This window comes from Lycorma delicatula, chromosome 3, assembly GCF_047948215.1.
Source record: "Lycorma delicatula isolate Av1 chromosome 3, ASM4794821v1, whole genome shotgun sequence".
Classification (NCBI taxonomy): domain Eukaryota; kingdom Metazoa; phylum Arthropoda; class Insecta; order Hemiptera; family Fulgoridae; genus Lycorma; species Lycorma delicatula.
Genome location: NC_134457.1, coordinates 123,541,299 through 123,565,203, shown reverse-complemented (window position 1 = coordinate 123,565,203; position 23,905 = coordinate 123,541,299).

Here is a 23,905-nt window from a genome sequence, read left to right as displayed (position 1 = left end):
AATTAATAAACTGGCTTTACAAATTAACAGCTCGTTTGAAATGAGTCCCATTTGTCCTTCAACGATATTATTATTACTAAACGATCATATTTATTGATCTAAGTCTTTTGACGGTATCATCGAGCCATGACTTTGATTTGTAATCTTTAGTTAAGACTAGGCGCATACGAGCTTTGTACTCCCAGTGTAATTCCCCTTCAGTCCGATCAGTGAAGTCCTTTCGGTGCTAGCGCCTTTCGGCCTAACAGGAATACGCCTTCCGGGCCCTAGCGTTTGGAGGAAGTAATGCGCTCCTTTCTCCAGAGGGAGTCACATGTGCTGACTGAAGTAAAATTTTAAGTTTGGAAAGGAAGGCGGTAGTCGGTAGGGTGAAGTTAGGGGGACTTCTTCACTCTGACTGTCATTCGTGTAGCATCTTGGCTGGGCTTGGTAGGCCGGACACCAGTCGGTAGTGGTGAGTCGCTTTTGATTCTTCATTTTTCTTTTTCTTCTTTCTTCTTTTCCTTTGGTCTTCAAATCTATATCAGAATTTTATAAGATGATGTAGTCTCGTTTGCCTTGTTTGGCATCCAATCTGTGTAGTATTTACGGAGTTTGATCTTGAATGGTCGGTTTTCGCAAATGTCTAGAGGTTGAAGAATAGATGTCATCAATAGATCAATAGATCAATAGATGTCACCAGGAATAATAACCTGATCATAGTTTTTAGCAATTAGGCTTTGTTTTACAACCTTGCTCTTACAAAGCCTGTCCATTACAAGTACATAAGGTTTTCGTAATAAAGCGCCATTTAATCCAGTCCAGTAATATATAAATGAATAAATAATTGTTCATCTATTTATTCTTGTGCTCCTAAGACAATATAGGATGGAAAGGTATTGTCAGAATCAAGCGTTATTGTACGTAACTGACTGTGCGTACCTGAACACTCTTTTCACATATAATTTCAATTGTTGTTGGCGATGGGTTTTGGATGTCACCGGTGTCTGGTTCGCATTCCCAATTTGATCTAGGAAATAATTGTTAATTTTTCGTAAATTTATGACATGGCAGTGCAACACATATCTATGAAACTTTCAGTTTATCTCGTACGGTTCTGGTAACTGCTGTGCTATTGTCGCCCTTCTTCGAATAGAAAAGTATGTCCGCAAAGAAATGCGTACCCACTTAAAACTATCTTTAAATTTATTCGTACGGTTATTTAATTCAGCGGCAATTTTCAGGGGTTTCATGTGATCCATTTCTGTTGAAACTGCGTATCCAAACTGACGTATATTTCATATATCCGCTGCTATTTTTTCTTCTATTTCCGTGTTTTTCACCCTGTAATGCTCTCTGTGTTTTAAATTCATCTTCTTTCTTTCGCCCCTCAAATTTATGATTCTGCTATAACAAAGTTTTCGCCAACTGGATGATTTCCATGCTCCATACGTAAGCAGTAATATGTAACTTTTCTGCAACAGTGAGTGATCTCAGTATCTTTTTTCACTCGTTTTGTAGTTCTACGGTACACAAAACGTTTGTGTTCTAGACGGTCGTTGTCACAGTGAAAATTGGTCATAAAATTGCTACAAAATTATTGATAAAAATGTTTTTAAGTTTAATGATTACATAATTTTCAATATGAGACTTTAAAATTTATGTACGACGAGCAGAGTAATGTTACAATCGTCATTCTGCACAAAATGGTGTGCATGGTACATAGCTGTATGTGGTACTAATAAAAATAATTACACACATCAAAACTAAGTTTCTGAAGGAATACAATCTTACGGGAAATGGTAGTATAATAAATATATTATACGGATTTGAATACTATATCGTGGATACCGGTGTTCTTTGGTGGTTGGGTTTCAATTAACCACACATCTCAGAAATGGTCTACCTGAGACTATACAAGACTACACTCATACATGTCATCCTCATTCATTCTCTGAAGTAATACCTGACGGTAATTCCCGGAGGCTAAACAGAAAAAAAAAGTATAATTAATATAACAGAAAATATACGTTTCGTATAGCCAACCTTATGTGTACGTCCTACGTAATGTACAATAATTTTTATAGTGTATACAATTAAAATTAATTCTTTTAAAATAATAATTTATATAGAAAAGTATTAAACAATAACAAAAATTAACACTTAAATGCTTACGATAGAATTTTTTATATGTAAAACAAACATATATACATTTTATAAAAACATTAATAGAAAATGATTATTATACATTCGACGTTTAGTTAAATATGGTGTAAGTCATTTATAATTAATTTTATTTCACCTTATTTTTTTTTAAAAAAGGACAAGCTTTTTCATTTAATTATAACAACAAAGCAATTTTTTTTGGAATGAATGTTAATTTTAAGAATACTTATAGTGATAAATCGAAACCAAAGCACTCGAGTGATTTATGGTTTTGTTTGTAAGATATTGATTTTATGATTATTAATATTTTTATGTAATCATCGATTAATTGTGTTGTGTTTTATTCATAAATATGCAGTCTGTTTTTGTTTTTTTAGCTTCTGCATTATTTTAAGCAAAAAAGTATTTTCGCTGTACGTAAAAATTCTATTTGTACTTTAAAGATAAGAAAGTTTGTGTGTATTGGCGCGCATACACACGTATATGTGTAACTGAATAAGATTATACAATTCTAATAAAAATATTTTCGCTTTTGTAACAAATTTTGTTATGTTGCCTTCATAGTAACTCTTGAAGATAATTCATGTTCCCTGTTGTAGTAACTGCTACTATTTCTTCTATTTGTCAAAGCTTTTCTGGAGCGCGTCTTCTGAGATAACATGCAATTCTGTTGTCAAAGACAGATTATTGAATCAGCCTTCTCAAACCTTTGATCTTTGAACGCAATTTTCATTTTCGGAAATAAACAACTGCTGGTGGTAGATAAAACAAATAAACAGATTGTAAAAACAAATTCGTTCAAGTTATCATGGGATCAGATCTGGGAATTAATAATAAAGTGTACGGGGAAAAATCATCAGCATTAATTGGTTTTCCATGCATAAGGCCATCTAGTTTTTACTATTTTATTATTTTTAAAATTTACGAAGACTTATTATGACGTTTCACTCTTTGGTAATTTTTTGTTTATTTCTGAAACAAATTGTTAGTGAGTAATGCCTTAAGAATCTAGATAAAGTTTTGAATCTTTTTACGTTTAAGCTAATTTATGTCACACTTTTGAATCGTTATAACTATATTGACTTTGCGTCAACTACCATCAGTTTGTTATGTTTAAAACCTTTTCGATAAATCGTATGTTTGAGTCCCTCCAAATTAATGAAGTGCGTCTGTATTTCTTTAATATAAAAAATTTCAGATATTTACTTATCATGAAACTTGCTCATATTAATACCACGAAAATCGCCATTAGCATTCCAACTCGTTATACAAACACATGTTTACAAGGTAACCAGAAAAAAAATTTGTTACCGTTTTTCTTGACTTTTACTTTTGCCAATATGTTGCAAAGCACATTGGCAATTATTCGAAATTCAGTAAATAGCGTTTGCTGACGCGCTAAATCTACAATTCTGGAATTTACCTTTTAAATTGCATTCATAAATATTCAGCTATTTTTGCATTTCTCTTGGAGATCCTGACGATAACAAAATAAGAATATTTCATCTAGTAATATCGTACCTTGATCTTATTGAAAATGTCATTTAGAATTATTGAACCGCTAAAGCTTGATTCAGTAAAAAACAAAGTTATTTTTCCTATCGTACATTAACAAGGAAAATAATTAATCTAATTAATAATAAACTTTACTGATTTTCTAATATCTAGGCTTACTGTAATTGTTTTCAAATGATGTTAATATATATCTATTATTTAACCTTAATTAAAGCCAGTCTCTTATTTTATTTTTTTCGGAGAAAATCTTAGAAGGTGCTTTTTCGTAATACTATTTTTCTCTTAAGTTTCGAAAGTGAATTATTTGTTAAAATGGTTAACATTAATATCTTAGATTTTAAACAACGCATATGTTATGCAAAACACGATTAAATTATTTACAACGAATACTAATTGAAGAAGTTATTATATATTCTGTAAGTTGGGTTTAAATTAGTCTCGCATAAATTATCATAACACTAATTATTTTACAGAACTATAAACGTTGCTAATTCTGTAAGCAACAAAAAATTTTACGCTAGTTTTTATTTTTACACACTCATTAAGAACAGTTTACTCATTCATGTGTAAGATATATAGAAAGCGAAAGTACTTCTAATGGTATACGCCAAAGAGGCATATACACTGGAAGCTTGAAAAAGCTACAAACATTAAAGAAAATTTCTATTGTTTTGTAAAATAACAAGAGATACGAAAATTATGGTGTGAATGAACACACCGGTGCACTATAATTTGTTTGCTACCGACAGTCATATTTTTCGTGGCTATTTTTTCTTTGCAAACGTGGAGACATATATGTTTTTGTAAAATTAGTAAAATCATATGAAAAATGTATCTTGACACATTCCTTTTTTTTTCTTTATAAAATTATTTATTATTTTTATTTTTATTTCTTAACTAAAATATTAAAAGTGATAAGATTTTTTTAAACAATAAACGAAAATTTATATTTTTTTTAAAAAAGCAAGGTAACCAATAATAAGGCTATTACTTCAGTATTATTAAACATAAACTAGTTCGTTGCTGAAGAAAAACGGAATTAGCTTTTCTATAATTTTGATTTTCAATTATCTAAATGTTCTTCGTTTTAATTTTGCTTTTCTCTAATATAGTAGCATATCAGTGTGATTCATAATAGGTGGAATTTAGGTGGAATAGGTAGAATTTAAAACTAGTGTGGATTGCATTTTTGATGAGATGGTAGATGATGAAATAAAGCAACGCTATGTTCTTCTGGAATCGTAATATTTAATTTCTTGTCACCCTTTTCATTTTGATTGAATTACAATAGTTACATTAAACTTAACTTATGACACTTTAGTCGTAATTGAACTTGAACATTATCAAGAAACTATGAGTCCCTTGGACTGAAATGAAAACACGATCGCACTGCGCGGATTCTGACGTAGAATAGTCATATTAGATTAACTCGCCGGCCAGCGCTAGTAGATGCTACAGTACAGCAACAACCGGCTCAATATGGAACAGAACAGTAGGATTAAATTTTTTGGAGGCTTAAAATTAGAATATGAAATTACAAATTGGAATTTTTCTCAAAACTTAATTACATTTTTCGGATATAGGCACAAAAAATCTATTTATCTTATATTACTGTTTAATTATTTAATATATTACAGCATAATTATTTAACTGTGTAATTAAATGATAAGATTAATTAAAGTATAGAGATAGCTCTTTTTTGTAGGCCGCTGAATATTACCTAATTTTTTCCCTGTTTTTAATGAGTAATCGTTTTCAGTTGTTTAATTCGAAAAAAATTAAGTCTTCAATAATTCCACAAACCAAATAAATGCTGCAAATTAAAAAAAAAATTATGACACAAAAATTCCATTCAGCTATTTAGTGTGATGCAAAAAATAATAAATCTGAGCGTTCGGAAAATCGCTGTGCAGTATGCTTTAGAATTATATGGTGTGTTCTGTTCTTTCGGCGTTGGGTTGATTGCCGTGTGGGTTCGTTGGGGATTGTTTATTTAACGTCAATTGTTCAATTCTGATTGAATGTGCTTCGAATCGTTTCGTGTTGTTTTGTTTGTCGGAATCAGTCGCGAGAAACGTAATGGTTCTTTCGGTTGGAAAACGCATTTTTATCGTTGAACAGGTCTTTCGTAAATGACACATTGAAGACGCTGATCAAATTGGAAGACCATCTAAAATAAACGAACAGAAACTGCTGCTTTATATTTCGGATGCTATGCCATAAAGTCCACCAAAGTTAATGCGTAAATTAGCACAGCATCATGATGCTGTGCTGTGCTAAAACAGACTTTCTACCCCACATTAAGCTGTCAAAAAACAACTAAAACTTTCCCCCTACAAACCAATGTGTGTTCAAGAACTGAAACCTACATATCGTGCCAAAAGACTAAATTATTGTCGATGGTTTAAACATTTTATTGATTAAAATTCCGTAGGTATCCTCGACATTACCTTTTTTACAGATGAAGCGTGGTTTCATCTAGGAGGGTATATTAATTCACAAAATACACAATTGTGGTCGACAATTAACTCCCATGAATTACACAAACAATCTTTACACGAAGCGAAAATTGATGTCTGAGACTATGTGAGTAGAACGCGCATTGCGTGTCCAATCCTTTTTGAAAATACATTTAATAATTATTCTAATTGTTCTGTTTTAACAAACTTCATTAGTCAGTTAACAAAAGTGGAAATCAATCACGGTTGGTTCCAACAATATGGTGCCACAACGCACACAGTTAACAGCTCAATGACGTTTTTAAGAAATGTCTTTGGTGAACGAATCATTTCGAGAGGTTTGTGGTCTGCACGATCGCCCGATTTGAACTCCCCCAAATTACTTTCAGTGGGGTGTCAGCGTAACAAGCAATCTATCGCAACAGACCACGCGCGATTGTCAAACTAAAAACCGCAATATTGGCATAGGTTTTTCAATACATCAGCTGATTAAAGTGTGTAAAAACAAAATGAAACGTTTGCAGTGTGGTACTGGTGTTGGAGGAGGTCATTACCAACTCCTTTTAGAAATTATTCAAGTTACTGTAATTTTCGTTTGTTTAAAATAATGAAATAAAAATACAAAGTAATAATTAAAATACTTTTGTCATTACATTTTCATAATTCCAGTGCACAGCAACTTTCCGAACACTCTGTAGTTTACCGGAAGGGAAAAGATTAAAAATGACTTAAGTGTTTTATTTGTTACATCTATGTAACTGTAATAAACTATTAACAATATAACTTATTGAACTTAAAATAAATATTAATTTGCGTAAGATATCGGGTTTGTTTTTTGTTCGCAAAAATAAAAAATAAAAAAATAATAAAAATTAATTAAATTGTCACTTGGGGATGTCACTTTCAGCTGAAGTAAAAATTAATAAAAAATAAGAACAGCCAGAGAAGTAATACACAGTCCAGTGTTCTAACAATGAAGAAAGAAGTTTTTCAATTTCATAATACATCAGTTTTAGAAATTTTTATCAGGCGGAAAAATAAAAAACTTTAGCATATCTATATCTCTAAATAAATAAATAAATTTGGTTTCTTTAAACAAATTACACTTTCAATTCAGGGATGCATATTTATTTTCTATCTCTACAACCTGCCTTATAAAAATCATTACTCCTTACATTTTTAAATTTCTCTTTATAATTCACAAATTTTCGACTTTTACCTTTTTTCTACCTAATTTTTAAAATTTATTGCTTTAACAATTTTATCATTTGTATTAGATATAAATGTGAATTAATTTAAACCAAATTAAAACATTTCTTAATTATTTATTTTGATTTTTATAGAACTCGTAAAGTTTATATTGTTTATATGATGACAAAAAAAACAACAATGTCTTGGAAAACTGAAATTAGTTTTTAAATCTCCTAATGTAGAATAAGCATCTAGAAAAACCTTTGTAAGAATGGTTTATTTGTATAATAAATTTTAATCCAAATATTCTTAATAATTTCATTTTAACATGAAATCGTAATTTCTTTGCAATTTCATATAAATACTTTGTATAATCTTCATAAAAATGTAATGTTGTAATAACTTCAACAAAACTGCGATTATTTGCCGTTTCCAGATTCTTACAGTTGTAGCATTTCAACAAAATTAAGCTTCATTTTTAATAAGTTTGTTATTTCAATAACATTTTTCTATTAAAATGTATCTATAGTAATTGAATTAATTTCGAAATCTTTTACGTTGAGGCTACATTATTTGGTTTAATGGTTCAACAGCGATATTATGAAGGTCAGAAAGGCAAACATTATTTCTGTAATATTTCAGTATTATTTCAAATAATATTTTATAGAATTGATCTTCCGCTTATGAACTCGTTTACGTTTCATCAAGAGATCCATAATAATTGGAATATTTGTGATTTAATATCGCGGTAATACCTATTGAAATAATTCAAATATTTCTATAGAATAATACAAATATATTTTTTCTTTTTGATATTTTTGTGTATTAATAACAGTATTTTGTTTACAAGTTTGCTAATATTACAATCTATATAAACAACATTTAGGATAAATTAGTAAAACAAGTTTCATGTTTTCTGAATATTTAATTATTTTTTAAATGGCCGATATTTACAATACATTCAAGTATATTAATCCAGCTATGAATTTGATAATGCCAGTATATTCTGTTTATTATAACTAATATTTTAAACTTTTTCACATCGAAAAATGTGTGTTTCACCTATGTAGTTTTTATAAATAAATAAATTATTTCAACTGATTATTTTTATACATTGAAATGAATAAAATAAGCTATGAGAGAAAACAAAGCTATAGATATGATAGATTCTATGCTAATTTGCTTGAAGCGTGCTGTACCCCGTTGTAGTAAAAGTAAAGAAAATAAGTTACTTAATTATTGATAAAGTTTCAAATAACATTTTTTTTATTTATTAGTAGCTTCTCAGCATTTCATCCGGATGCTTCGGGTTCGAATCCCAGTTAGGCATGGAATTTTTCGTACACTACAAATTTCTATTTTCATATTCCTACGTCCAAGCTTTGCAAGCTTCTTTGGAAAATTAATTCATTGGGTAAACAAAATAAAATAATAAAATTCACTAATGAATACCTTGACGAAGGTATTCGTCATTGTATTCGTTTGCCTTTTATCTAATAGACGGATATTATGAAACAGATTGTAATTTAGGCTGGGATTCAACCCAGTAAAGATTAACAATTACTAAAACATATAAAATTTTAATTTTAAATCATATTTACCTTTACAAAACACATAATTTACTCTCTTGTAATCATACTATTTTTTTTTTTTTAATATTTGCATTTATCTAAAGATTTATGCATTCCTTTGGCATATTAAATCTTGAAATAAACATTAAACAATAATAATAATAGTAATAAAAAATAACTGTTTAGTTTTATTAGGTTTCTGTTATAAAAAGAAAACTACTTTGACATAATGACTACTGATAGCAGACACTCACCTCCTGTTGATGATTGATTTTGATTTACAAAGACTTACCTTATCACTGCATATGGTGTACACTATGTTGGTGTACTAGTTGATTACCTTTATAGTACTCAATAATAAACTCTAAAAAAAAAGAAAAGGGCTTTGAAGATTTTTTTTTAGAAAAAATAAAACACTATTTAGTGTTTTATCATTCAGGTAGAAAGCTTGATAAGAAAAGATCTTTTATAAATAAAGGGATTCCTTTATGGTAAACTGGTAACGTAAAAGGGTTAATAGAGATTGTGTAAAATTGACTGTGGGAGGGGAAGTGTGTATGTGTATGTCTGTGAGAGAGAGAAAGAAAGTGAATAAAAACATTTATGTTACTTGAAAAACTAAATTTTAGTCTTAAATACAGTAGTAAAAAAAACTTTTCTTCGCGTATCTGGAATCTTACATGGTAGTGATTTTAACCAATTTTTTGGTGCTGAATCTAATACTGTATTCAGAACTTGTGTAATACGTCACGTATTTTTTAGGTACATGGATTTAGACATACGATTTATTTACAATAAATGCACAATCACTGTGAAATCAATATTTAAAAAAAATATATATATTATTTATGTGTATTCATTTAACATTTTTTCGTATCAACTAAATTTTTATTTATTCAAACACAGATAAATTGATATACATTAAAACAACTTTAAAATAAAAGTTTATAAAAGCCTAAATCATTGGAAATGTCTTTAATATTTAAGAACAGTTTTTAAAAGTTTATATCAGTGAAATTGCCTTACCTTTAATTTTTAAATTATCCTTATAATTTTTTTCGCATGTTCGATGTTTGATCAGTTTTTCTATCCAGGAACTATCAATAAGTACCCATCATTCCAGAATCTCATCTTCCTTCGTACCGATGCTCCATGATCATAATATCCTAATAGAAACGCTCCTGCTCATCGCTGACAGAGTCAAAATTTTCGGGAATAAAGTCTATGTGGGAGTGTAGAAGATGAATTTTTAATAACATCCTATGTCCTAAACGTTTGTAGTTTTCCACCAGCTTATAACCAAAAAAATATAGTTTTCATCTCTTCTGTTGCCTAAAAAAACTCCCAACATGTTCTTTGAAGGACTTCCATGCAGCTAGTTCACATACGCTAAGTTTATCGTCAAAAGTTGAGTCCTTAAGCAGTTTCTTGATTTGCGGATAGATAAATATACCCTCTTTCAGCTTTTCATCATTCAGTTTTTAGGAAAACTTATTTTTAAATGATTAAATCCTGGTTCTTCTTTATCTAGTACCTTTACAAAATTTTTCATGAGTCCGAGTTGTCTGTGAAGTGGTGGCAGTATGATTTTACCACTCTCAATTAATGCTAAATATTTTACATTTTTTTCTCCAGCCAGAAAGTTCTGCCACAATGGCAGAACTTTGTATATGTTTATCTTTTGTATTCCAACTATCCCAAAGGCAAAAAAAAACAATATTTTCGTAAACCCACCTTGTAAACCAAGAAGTTACGCAACAACTTTCAGATCAGTCACTATAAACTTGCCACACATTTTCTGTGTATTTCATTGCTTATATTATAAATGCCAAAGTTTCATACGTTTCTTTCATGTCGACTGCATGAGCTAATGGAATAGATGGCTGCTTGTTATTATTATGCAATAAAACTGCTTTTATTCTAACTTTAGAAGAGCCAATAAAAAGACACCATTCTTCAGAAATATGCTGAATTCCAACCTCTTTCATCAGACCAACGACATCGTTACAAACGAAAATTGAAGTTTTCATAAGTTGAAAGAGTTTTTTTCATGTCCGAAAGGTAGTAATTTCTTGTAGTATAGACCCCAGAAGTTCAGCTTGCTGCTTTGATAATATTAAATCACGAACTAAATCATTAAGTTCATGTTGTTGAAATAAATGAGGAAATTTCTCATCAGATACAAGAAGAAAAGAAGAAATCCTTCAACATCCTCTACATCATCGCTTCATTTTCATATTGTTCTTCTAGCAATGTCGAATTAGATGGTAATTCAGGTAACTCCTCTTCGTGTGGTACCAGCTTTAGCGCTAAGGATACATCTGCATATTTTATGAACTCTCTATTTTTGGATGAAAATCCTATATATTTTTTTTTCTTGAATTTTTACGGGCATCGACTACCAAGGTCATTAGCTCTCGTCACGTTCTTAGAAAGAAATTAATATCACCAACAGGATCGTCATATGTAAGGGTGTAAAGGGCCCTTCCATTTTATTTAAAAGCACAAACTACACAGAACATTAAAACACAAATAACAAAGACAAGCACAACACTTACAGGGTGTAAAGGGCCCCGATATTAAAATTTCAGATAAGGTTCTCAAAAAACCATGAAATTAAAAATACAAGTTATCAATACCATTATCTTCTTCTACCTGTCTCGATTATTTGTTAATTTTACCACCCTTGGGGCGACCAGAACCGCCGTTAAGCAGAATATCAGTCGCGCCAGGATGCCGTGGCAGTTGACTCTCCATATATCAGGCTATGCGCCCACCCATAGCCTCGCGCCCTCAGTCCACCCTTGAGTGTCCCCCATGCCATCATTAGACACACCTTGACTCACTGCTCTTGAATGCAGACAAACCTAGGACTAGGCAAGAGGGCTACCTCCCGTCACTATACGCGCCACGCTTCGAGACTCCCATATACGGATGAAACTTAGAGACTTTTTAACACAGCTTTAAAATTTCCATTTTTATAGACTTTTTAGAAGTCCATTGGCGTGTAAATATGCAACTACTTTTCTTCTTTCATTTCCATTAGCTAAATCAGCAGTAATATCATTTCTTAGACGGAACCTCTTTCTGAGGTCCTCATATATTGTACACTCTTCTATTAGATGCTTAATTGTAAGTGTTTTATTGAAAACACCGAACATTGGTCTCTCATCGCCGGTTAAAAAATATGAATTTGTTAATCGCGTGTGACCAATTCTAAGTCTGGTCACAGCTACTTGTTCTCAGCGTTCTCAACTTCACGTCTACTTGTTCACTACTACTTGTTCTCAACTTCACGTCGCTTTTCCATTTATATGGAGAAGTTGTTACTGAGTTTAATTTTGTATTTAAACTCCTCCATTCAGTATTCCACTTGTTTTTTACTACGTTAGTTAGACAATTTTTAACATCTTCCACTCTTACAGGAAATGCATTCAAATCATCGCAGACTGTCGCAGTCTGGCAGCTTCGTCTGCGCTCTCATTACCTGTAATACTAGCATGCCCTGGAGTCCATACAAATATGCATCGCTGTCCTCGTTGATTTAAAACGTATAAAATGGAAGGATGTTTGAAATTAAGACATCCTTAATGTTTTTGTTCTGAATTGCAATAAAGTGCACTTGTTGCAATTCGGAGAATCGGAACAAATTAGCACTCTCTCTTCGCAATAATGTTCTGTGAAGCGAAGTGCTTCACAGTCTGCCGGCTAAGAGTTTTTCTACCGTCTTCGCCATGTTATTAATCAGACTGATTGGGCGATATTTCTCCAGGTCAGTATTTGCACCCTGCTTAGGCAGTAGGACGGTTCTGGCCTCATTCCAGCAGCGCGGAAAAGTGCAGTGCTACAATCCAAAACTGGCCACATTCACCACCTCCCAAGGGACAGTTTCTGCCAGTCCCTTCAGTATTGCCGCGGGGATTCCATCTGGACCCGGTAAAGGGGCCAGATGGAATCCTAGGTAAAATGTATAATGCCAAAAAAGTGGTTGAAAATTTTGGGGGGAGTCAAAATTGGGGGAGGGTAATCAACGGAAGGGAAAAGTTGTGATTCGTGGAGATATTGAGAAAGTTTTAAAAAATATGGAAAATTACAGGAGCTATTGAAGGAAAAAGGTATGCCCTTATGAGTGTCTGTAGGACTTAGTATATTCTCGTCTTATGAATATTCGACGAAAATTTTTCCAAGTCCTACTACTATAGTAGTAGTAGTTTTGTTTACTACTATAATCGATGACGTCACCAACAAGACTTGGCTTGTCTATCGACTTAGAAAATTTAGCTGTATAATGTAATATATGTAAAACCTTAAATTTTGAATAAAAACTTACTGAAAAGGTTTTTCCACACTATGATGATGTAGTACACTTTGTATTATCACTAGTCACTGTTTTCAACTCACTTGGTCTGTTAAAATCAATTTAAGTCACAGGAAATTAGAAAGAAAAATCTCACTAAACTCAGATTATACTTTAAAAAATAAAACACAAAAAAATGGTATTAATCCGTAATCAAAACTCTTGAAATTTCAAACAGTTGTCCATTAACCAAATTACCGTACGTCCAATCCGTTAAAAAGTTAAAAAACCAACCAAAATTGCACTAGATCGCGGAGCAGTAACAGGGCATAAGATAATAGTATAATGTGTATAAGATATCCGAGTATGTTTACAGTTTTCCTGGCCTGCACAACTGTACAACATGCCTGTGCAATTTATTATGAAGCAAAAAAAATCAGCTGAATCAAAGGTCTTAGAGAATTTTGTATAAGTACAATTACAAAATTAGTATATTACTTTACAGTAACTTTATTTAAATTTACTTTTCAAAAATTTACGTTTTACTTCGTAACAAAGCAGTGAACTCAGAGAAAATTAATTTAGTGAAATATTTCAGATTCAAGCATGATGATGTTTACATAAAAACTAGATAAGAGTGTTGCTAAAAATATTTTGTTAGACTGAAAATAATGTTTGAAATTAAAATGGTCAATGAGTTTAAAAGTTCAGCCTAGATTGTAAATTAAAATTATTATTTACATTTTTTTCTTTATAATTAATTAACTCATTTTATTTATATTAATCAAACAACTTTAATAAAGTTATTAATTAAATAACTTTTATAAATTAAATAACTTATAATTATTAAATTAATTAACTAATTCTAAAGGGAGAAATAGGATCGAAAAACTTCCCATTAGAAAACGTTTGCAACACACTTCACGTTTCTTTAAAATCCTATTTACGCTACAATCTGGAAGCTCAACTTTAACCCAGTTTAGAATCCCTCTCAAAATTCTTTCTTCTTGTGATATCTTTTATTCTATTAACAATTTCTTCCATGTTTTTTTCTCTTCTCTTTAATATTTGGACATTCTTTGAGATTTCACTTTACGCGGTCATATAAATAAATTTTTTAATTCTAATAGTTTAGATAAATTTCGTATTTTTTGGGACATTAAATTTTTTTAGGTGGTATAATTTATTTCCTTTTTTTTGATATTATAAAATTAAACCTCAATGATAGGTTGTAGTGTTTTTGTATTAATTACTAAATTATTTAGAATCACGGTTTTAATTCTATTTCATACCAGCTAATAAATCGTGTATTTATACTGATACTTATTTAGAAACCGAGTAAATTAAAAGAGATAAATAATGTTTATGTGATTCAATTTATATATTGTAATTTTATTTCTAACGTATCACCTAACCAGGAAATTCTCAGCAGTTATTCTGGTGTCAACTACATTATCTACTGTTAAAGATAAAATAAAATCCTCGTTATTATATTAAAACACATAGGCAGAAGTTAATTTATAAATATTGTGGAAAAAATAGTTAATAGTTAACAAAAATACAACTAAACTTTAATAACAGGCCGGTCTCCGTGGCGCGAGTAGTAGCGTCTCGGCCTTTCATCCGGAGGTCCCAGGTTCGAATCCAGGTCAGACATGGCACTTTCAGACCTACAAAAATTGTCATTCATCTCAATTCATCTGCTAATGCCTCTAGCCTCCTGAGACCCAACAGGGTTCGGCTACGTCGTGCCCTGAGGGGGTCGTTCACCCAGTTAGCTGGGTCTCGGTCTTTACTTTTTTTCTTTTTACTTCGTCACCTCATTTCGGTTGTTTCTTTAACGGACCATAGCTTCGCGGATTACATCTTTTCCATTGCTCTTACCCATAGACTTAAACCTCGACCTGTTCTCTCACTTCTTTTTCCTTCGCCGAGAGAGCATTTGACACACACAGATTAACTTTGTTCCACTCACGTACGCCTATCAACAAGTAGCCCAACGTGCTCTCCGCGGTCAATTGCGTCATCCCCATTCTTTGCGACATGACATCAAACTGGGGCAATCATAGAATGTACGGTTCGCCGAGTCATTTTCCCCACAATACGTACTCGCCGGCTCTCCCTCCTGCCAAACCTAAGGAGATACGTACCAAACTCGCCATGTCCAGTCATCAGTTGTGTCAAGTGGAAGTTGACATCTTCATGCCCCCTCTTTGTCCACACTCGGACATCAGGTATTAACCTCCTTGTCCACGTACCAGTGTCCGACACCAACCACAATGCTTGCCATTCAGCCATCATCAGCTGGACTGCGTCATGTTTTGGCATGTCATTGCTCATCCTCCGTAACATCAACACGCGCAGTTTAACTGGAGGGACCCCTGCTAGCACCTCTACAGCGTTCCTCGAAGCCGTTCGGTATGCTGAGATGATTCGTATCGCCGTCCTTAGTTGTAAAGCTGAGACTTCATTAAATTTGTTTTAATTTCGAATGCACCATTCCACACCGGGGGTGCGTATAATATGATTGACATTGCCACTGACAGTACTAGTCTTCGTCGAGTCAAGCGGGGACCCGTTTCGTTGCTCATCAAACTTCCGAGCTTATCGATCACGGCACCAGCACGCTCTGTCACTTTCGTCAGGTGCTCGGTGTACCTTCTATTGGTCTGACACCATACACCAAGGTACTTTACTGTTCTTGACGTGGGAATTACAGTTTCACCTAACCTTACCTCTATACTTTGAAGCCTTCTCGTCAGGGCTATCCCCGACGATTTTTGCGGTGCCAATGACAATCCTTTACGTCTGTGCAGCACCACCAAAACCCTGGAGGCTCTTGGTTCATTGACAAAAAACGGCCCTCCTTCTTCAACCTCCGGCTCTGCCATCCGCACCCCTTACTGGAGATCATGGAAGACTCTACCGTAGTTTAAAAACATGTGCCTCCATCGTATTCACCTTTTTCGCTCTTACCCTAACTAGGTGAATCGAAAACTACTTTCAACACCAGAACCTTGTTCTACGGACAATTCCGCGTTTTTTCGGTACCCACACAACCCTTTCCAGGGGATTCCGGAGGGGCGTTTTTTAGGTCCTCCTAACGGACCTAACTCTTGTGAGCAGCACGCTAAGGTTAGTGGAACACCAGAGTTTTGCGGTGTTACCTTCCACCTGCGTTTAGCAGACGGCTCCCCGGAAGCAGCGGTTACGACGTTTCCAGGTACTCTCTGATCAGCGGACTGGCCATTACGTAAGGGTCCATCCATGGCCGAGGCCACCACAGGACCCTATCACAGGCAGTCTTGATGGCCCGGCCGAATTGTTCAGCCATCTATTCCACCTCCTGCTTATGCTCCATGCGCCATTCCAACCCCTGTAAGGGAGCCGCTCACTCGCACCACAGCCTGTGCTGATCCAGGCCCCTTAGATTTTAGCGACTCGAATCTGGAGCTTTTGGACCGCTACCGTAAGCGATCTCATAGATTATAACCCTATGATCACTCACACTGGCCTCGGGCCAGACAGTCCAACTATTTGCATTCCTACGTAGATCGCCCGTCAGCAAGTTGATGTCGATGTAACTTTCCCCCAGTTCAGAAGAGAAAGTCAGCAGTTGTTCTGCCTCGTTAAGCCAGTAGAGGTTCTAACGAACTGTGCGAGACCAAACTCTTTTGGGAGTCAGTGAGTAGTGAGCCCCAGGCGGAAGACTCCAGAGCGTCAGCGTTTAGAGCAACCAGCGCTCTGATGTCCGGGAGACCGTCCAGAATCCGCTCCAACTTCGCCAACAAGTCATACTCTGTCCAAACTGGAAGTATCCCGACACCAGTACAACATCGAGCGTACCCTTCGTGACTCGCGCGACGGTGAATTGCTTGTCACAAAACTGAGGCATCCAGAAGACACCCAACGAGACCGAGCCGACCACGATTGTAGAGAGCGGCCATTCCCCACGAGAATGAATAACATCAACCGCGTGGAAGCTGACCACGCTATCCCCGACCGTGTACGGCTCCTGGACCAAGAGGACCTCGAGGTCGTACTCTTCAAGTATCCTCATGGCTTCATTAGTGGCCGTCTAGGAATGGTGCAGTTTTAACTGCTCCGGGAGCAAGCGTTCAATATGGTGACGGCCGTTCTCGAAAGCTTCCCCAAATTCAGGCGTCGCCATACGCCGTATTATGCACGATCTTCGCCCGGACTATGTCGCGCAACCTGCATTGCTTGCTCCCGACCCGGTGTCCGGTATCATAGCCATTCACCAAAAAACAAGTATCACACTTTGCAGGCGCGGTCTTACTCGCGCCTGTGCCCTGCAAGGGCGCAATTACCACATATCTCCGACTGTGCTCTACAACAGAGAGAGGTGTGACCAAAGCCTTCATATTTGAAGCACCGGCGTGCTTCTGTATGGTCAACGACCTGCAAGAGGTCCACCCAAGGAACAGCCGGCCACCGGCCACCAAGACCTACCGGATCTTAGGCAAGGTCTCAATCACCCAGTGGCTCTTTGAGGCTTCCTTCCACCCCAACTGCCGGACCAACCTGGTCCCATTGAAGAAGTCCTCTGCAGTCTTATCCAACGCTGGATTTTGGCTGTGTATCGCCTTGAAGAGTTTGGGCTCCTCTGTCCTCGTTGCCCTTGGTAAATCTTACATCAATATTTGAAGCCTCCGTTCGGCCAGCAGCTGAGCCTTCAGCCCGTTCTTCTGCAGAAGGTTGGCCTCCAGCAGCCGCTGCTCTTGCTGCCCGTTTAAGATCTCTAGGACCACTCCATGTTCCCTTGTTTTCGTGACCCGGGAGGTCTGGGAACCTTTGTCTCCGCGACTCCAGGACCTTCTTCAGGGTCAGCTCCGTCATCGCAGACGAAGCCCCCCGACCAGGCTTACTGGGACTCCCTTGAGGTGGCCCGCTTAATTTTGTTAGCGAGACGCCTTAACTGTGGGCGGGGAACTAACCCACTTAGATCCAGTTGCTGCTGTTACTGCAGCGAAGGAGACAGGCTTTTTCACCTTCTTCTCCACCCGTTTTAAAGAGGTGTGAATCTCGTCAAGGACCCTCACCGTTACCGGTTTGAGGTCAAATGATTGTCCATATGCAGTGTTTTAGATCCACTTGTCTGGGTCGTTGAGTTCGACTCTCTCATGCGATTGCGGATTCCCAGTGGGTGCCGCATCGTGGCTTATGCCGACTATGGGTTGCTCTTGGTCGGTGGCAACTCGCGTGCCGAGATTGAGCTCAGAGCGACACAAGCAGACAAGTTTTTCAGGTTGTGGAGTCTTCAGCATAAGATAGTTTTCAGTGCGAAGAAAATCACTATGATGCTTCTTATAGGTCGTCTAGCCGTGACCCATCATCCGCAGGTCATGAGGGACTGCCTTCCTTGTAGGTATGTCACAATTCAGAAATATCTGGTTGTCATTCTTGATGAGAGGCTTCAATTCAAGGAGTTCCTTCAGTTGATCGCAAGGAAGGCCATCGATGCCTTCTTTGGTGTCCGTAGTCATCCATTCCGATTGAGGGTTGAATTATCGTACCATGCGCATTCCTTACAAAGGTGTCAGTGAGGTCATATTGTTGTACGCTGCCTCCGTCTGGGCTCATCGTTTCCAATAACAATGTTATAGGGACATTCTATTGCGATTCCAGTTTCTTCTATTGTTTGCTGCTGTCGGTGGCTACAGAACTATCTTCAGAGAGGCAGTATCTGTGATCGCTGGCTTCAAACCCATTAACAGTTTAGCTACGGAACGTAGCAAGCTGTATGTTTCTAAGAAGAGAGGCCTTCTTAATTCTGAACGTATGCGAGAAATCGAAGACCAAGGTTTTGACTCCTGGTAAGTAAAATGAACGATTCTTACACTGGTCGATACACGCATGGTATTTTCCGAAATGTTAGGGAGCTACGAGCAGTTAGGGGGATCTCCCCCAATCTTTATACAACTCAATTCCTTTCAGGACATGCTGCCTTTAGAAATATTTTGGCTAGGTTTGGTTTGGTTAACTGCGGCTTGTGCCCAGATTGTAGGGTCGATGACACTGTGGACCATGTTGTTTATGTTTATCTTCTCTCTCAGCCTGGTAAGGCTGAGAGAGAAGATTCCTTATTTGATCTGCAAGTCAACAGGAAGACTCGTAGAGAATGGACTATTGTAGCAGGCTTCTTCCGTTACCTCGCCTTGAGCAGGACGGCTGAAGTGGTATAGTAGAGTAGTACCCCGAGTGGCTAGGGACCGCCTGGGCAGTTTATTGGCCGGAGATAGGCATTTGGCATCGAGCCACGGTTAGATAGAATTTTTTGTGATTATTTTGAATTATAGCTGCCGGCGGAATGGCGACTGCACTGCCGAGGCTATGGGTTACCATGCAGTCGTGAGGTGAAGCGGCGTTTTGACAACGGCAGTTTTGAATGAGCAAATAACACCGTCGGCGGGATGGCGACTGCACGGCCGAAAGCATGGATCGCATGCAGCCGTTAGGTGTAGGGGCATTTCGACGATGGTAGAAGAAAGTAAATGTCACGCCGGACTCTGCGATGGAGCTGAGTGGGAGTAGGTGGTTTCTCCGTCTCTCCCTTGTAGACCAGACCGGAGTCCGTACATTAACCAAGTCATGATATGAACTAAATTTGAGTTCACTAAGGAAACTAGGACTAAATTTTCGTTGTTGCGAGCAACATTTTTGGTGATATATTGTTTTTACATTTGCCTCGAATCTATGAGACATTTACGAGAAAGTGGCTCAGTTAAAGTAGAACTAGGAGCGAGGTTCGTGCTTCTACGAACTCGGTTTAGCTAGTTCAGAGGGCAACGAAGTAGGACATTCAAGATGTCCGGACGAGGCCTACATCGAAGGCAAAAGCTGAGTTTCAAAATCACCGATGTAAATGTCTACCAAGGCATTTACAGCGGTGCCATCCCAACGAGGCCTGGCTTGTTACTGTGAGTTGTAAAAAGTTAGCAGGGGAAATTTAGCGGGACTCCCGTTAAAAGCCATCAGGGCTAAAAATGGTGGGGCAGGTGTGGCGACCGGAATCGTCACAAGGCGGTTGTCTCCCCTACGAAGTTGGGATTGGGATTGCAGATCATCTACGTAAGGATTGCCCATCGGAGGCCAAATATACCCTTTGTAATTCTCGGGAGCATTCTCCCAGGGGACGCGGCTGCAGGACTAAGACCAAATAATGAGATGCTTTTCCTGTCCTTAGGGGAAGACCTGGGTTGGGACAACCCTCTCCAGGAGGTCTGGGCCGCTTAGGTGTCCCGCTGCCGGTGTGGACAGGGAGTCCCTTAATGCTCCGATCGGACTTTGGTGAGGAGTATAAAGTAAAACTGTTGTCCCGGTGGGGGATCCCTCTGGGGTTCCTCAGTTGAAGCGTAGTGTCAAGATCGCAGTCCCGGTGGGGGATATCTATGAGATCTCCTCAGAGACATGGATACTAATTAAAGACCGAGTCCCGACTAGGCAGTCGGAACTCGTCTAATTAAAGACGTCAGTTCTCGACTAGGCACTTCCTGGAGCTCTGTTCATGCTTGGTTTCGGGTCTGGCTCCAGGAAGGGGGGATAAAAACGGATGAACTCAAAAAAAAAACTTTAATAACAAAACTCCTTTAAAGCTAAAGGATATGTAGTGCTGAACTCGACACTGAATTTAAAGTAAGTGCTTCAGTAATATTTTAATGTTTAACTGCAATGTTTACTTACCTCATTATTTGTAGGGTTCCTGTTTGATTAGTAACACTGTTACTGTTGAATTTGTAATTAATATGTACTATGTAAACTAAGTCCGTTACTCACGCTGTCTTATGATCACTAATATTATGAAAAAAAAACGCAAAACAGATTCTCTGAGTAAAAAAATTCTGGTTAGAAGGGCTAATTTTTCGACGCATGACAACTAACTAAACAATAATATTCTTTGCAGGAAAAAATAGAATTCACAAGAGCATGATGTCGTAACGTAACGTCAGAATACGTACGCAAACTTAGCGTTATTAGAAAACACCGTGTCATATATTCTGTAATCAATCCGTAAAAATGAAGTGAAATTAATAAACTTTTTCTTCTCTTCTAGGTGATGCTGTAATAAACGCTGTTCAGCAAGCAGATATTACTTACATGTCTATTGTCGGACGAACAATAGAAGCGCTTCTTGAATGGAAGCCTAGTGAGGGTAAGTTTTAGTTTACAAAAAATAAAAACATTTGGTAGGTATTAAAATGTTATATTATTACTTTAATTTATTGAAATTTCTGAATTTCTAAATTTTTGTATGTCGAGTCCTTTTATTATCTAGTAAAGCGTAAGACTAAAGGTAAAAAAGAAAGGAGCAGACAGTTGCTGGATGCAAAATTAATAAAATGAACAAGAACTGATACACTGACAAATTATTTTTATTTTACTCTAATATCGCTTCACTGTTTTAAAGCGTTTCATTATATATATATATATATATATATATATATAATAGCTGAATTTTGTAAAACATGTAATAATTATTTTTTAATATATGTAAAAAAATTAAATTTAAATTTTAAATACCATGGTATATAAAATAAATTCACCGTTATAAATAATAATAATATCTCAATTTTAATAAATTGAGAAAAGTGAAAAAGCAACAAACCGTACCGAATAACAGAGTAAATACGATGTATACATTTTTTTATAAAACAATTAGTCCATACTTCTAAAAGGTATCTAACTATATAATAGCTTTTAATAATTTTGGTTATCTCTCATTCTTATTTTTACCTTTTTTTAAAGGCATTTTAATAACTGTTGATGCTACTTTTATAATGGCAAGTACAAAAATACCCGATAGTTAAATAAATAAGTCTAAACTTCATAATGAATCAGATAATTATCTTTAGTTACTGTTTTCTTGTTAATAAATAACAAAAAACCATAAAATAAGCTTAAAATGATCATTAAGTGTTTAGCAAGTTAAGGAGTTGGACTAATTCGTTTCACTTAAAAAGATAAATTCAACAGTATTACGTTTATAATAAAGTTCAAATTTTTCAGAGTTTTTGTCAATAGTAATAAATTAATGAAAGAAGGTAACGAGACTATTTAGCATTCAATTATTCATCGTGGGCGAAAGAATTTATTGCATAAATTTCAGTTCAACAACATGTACACCGTACTTCTCCCTATTAAAAGAAAATTAACTGCGATATTTAAAAACTTTTTATCTGTATTTTATATTTTTATTTCACTTTTTAATATTAAATTTTAGCTCTCCTGCTTGGAAAGCAGATGTTAACATTCCGTTTCTGAAAATATATTTTTAATTAAATCAAATAATACCGAAAATATTTTCCTACGAACTTACCCAAACTGCCGTGATGTAACAGAGCCTTTTCATTTATTTCCCTTAAATTCACTTTCTCGTCTTTCTTTTATCGTTCATTTATATATATATATATATGTATATAAATATTTTTTAAAATGCTTTATATATATAAAGCAAAGAACAGGTAATAATTACTAGAAGAGGATAAAGCACCTTTCAAAGAATATAAATGAAAATTTCAAAAATGTATTATGGAAAGAATGAGATGGAAATTAATTATAAATAAGAACAAGAGTTTAGGAATTCTTTTGGAAACCGTGAAGTACATAAATGAGAGGTGCTGATTGTGATGCAATATTAATAATGTCATAATGAAATAATGCAAGGTTATTGCACAAACATACTGGTATTTCATTTATATTTTAAAACTACGGTAAGTAAAATAGAAAAATAATGTTATAAAAGATGATTAATTTTAATGTGAAATTTATAAATAATGGTGTACATCAGCGGTTTTCAATTTTTTTTTTTACATACCATTCATTTTAATTATAGATCAGTAGCGTACTACTGAATTACCAAATGTGTAATATTTCATTAGGATAGCGATAGAGTCTTAGAATGGTAAAACATAAATAATTACAAAATTTTTTTAAAGTAACTAATTCATTTATAAAAGCTCATTTATTAGAATTCTTTTTCACTTCTTACAAATTGTTTACTTTTCAAAAGTATTTATTTACTTTACAATGAAGTGTTATTTTATGCATTTCTTTACGTTACTATTTACATTACTTTTACTTATACTACTGGATACAATATTCTTGACTAAAAATTCAGTAAGAAGAACAGTGATGCATTCTTGAAACAATTGAAGAGATATCTAGTTCAATTTAATTTTAATCGACAATTTGTGTCAAGGTTCAGTTAAGTACGAATTTTTTTTTTATAATATATTATATTTTCATAATTTATTTTTAATAACATTAGATTTATTGCCGTGGATGTAGACAATGAACTATCTGCTTTAAAATTCTTCCAACACTTAAGAGTGCTCTAAAAGAGACCATGCTTGAAAAAAAAATATCAGAACGGGGTTTAATTTGAGAGTTGAATGATTCTTTCTGAATGTACGAAAAAGATTGAGAATATTTCACTGTGTAGGAATCCATCACGTTAAAGTACTAACTAAACGGGTACTAAGTCCAGGGTGCATGAAAATGCGGTAGAAGGAGAAACAAATTATTTAAATTCTGATCCTTAGTAAAAGAAGAAAAGGAAGTCAGTCAGGCAATAAGAAAAATAGGAAGGATGAAATAAATTAATTATAATTTAAAAGTACTATTATTATGATTGTTGTTTCTGTTACACTAATTCTCAGAAAGCGCAGAAATAAGAAAATAACATTAAGATATAACTTGAAGCTATT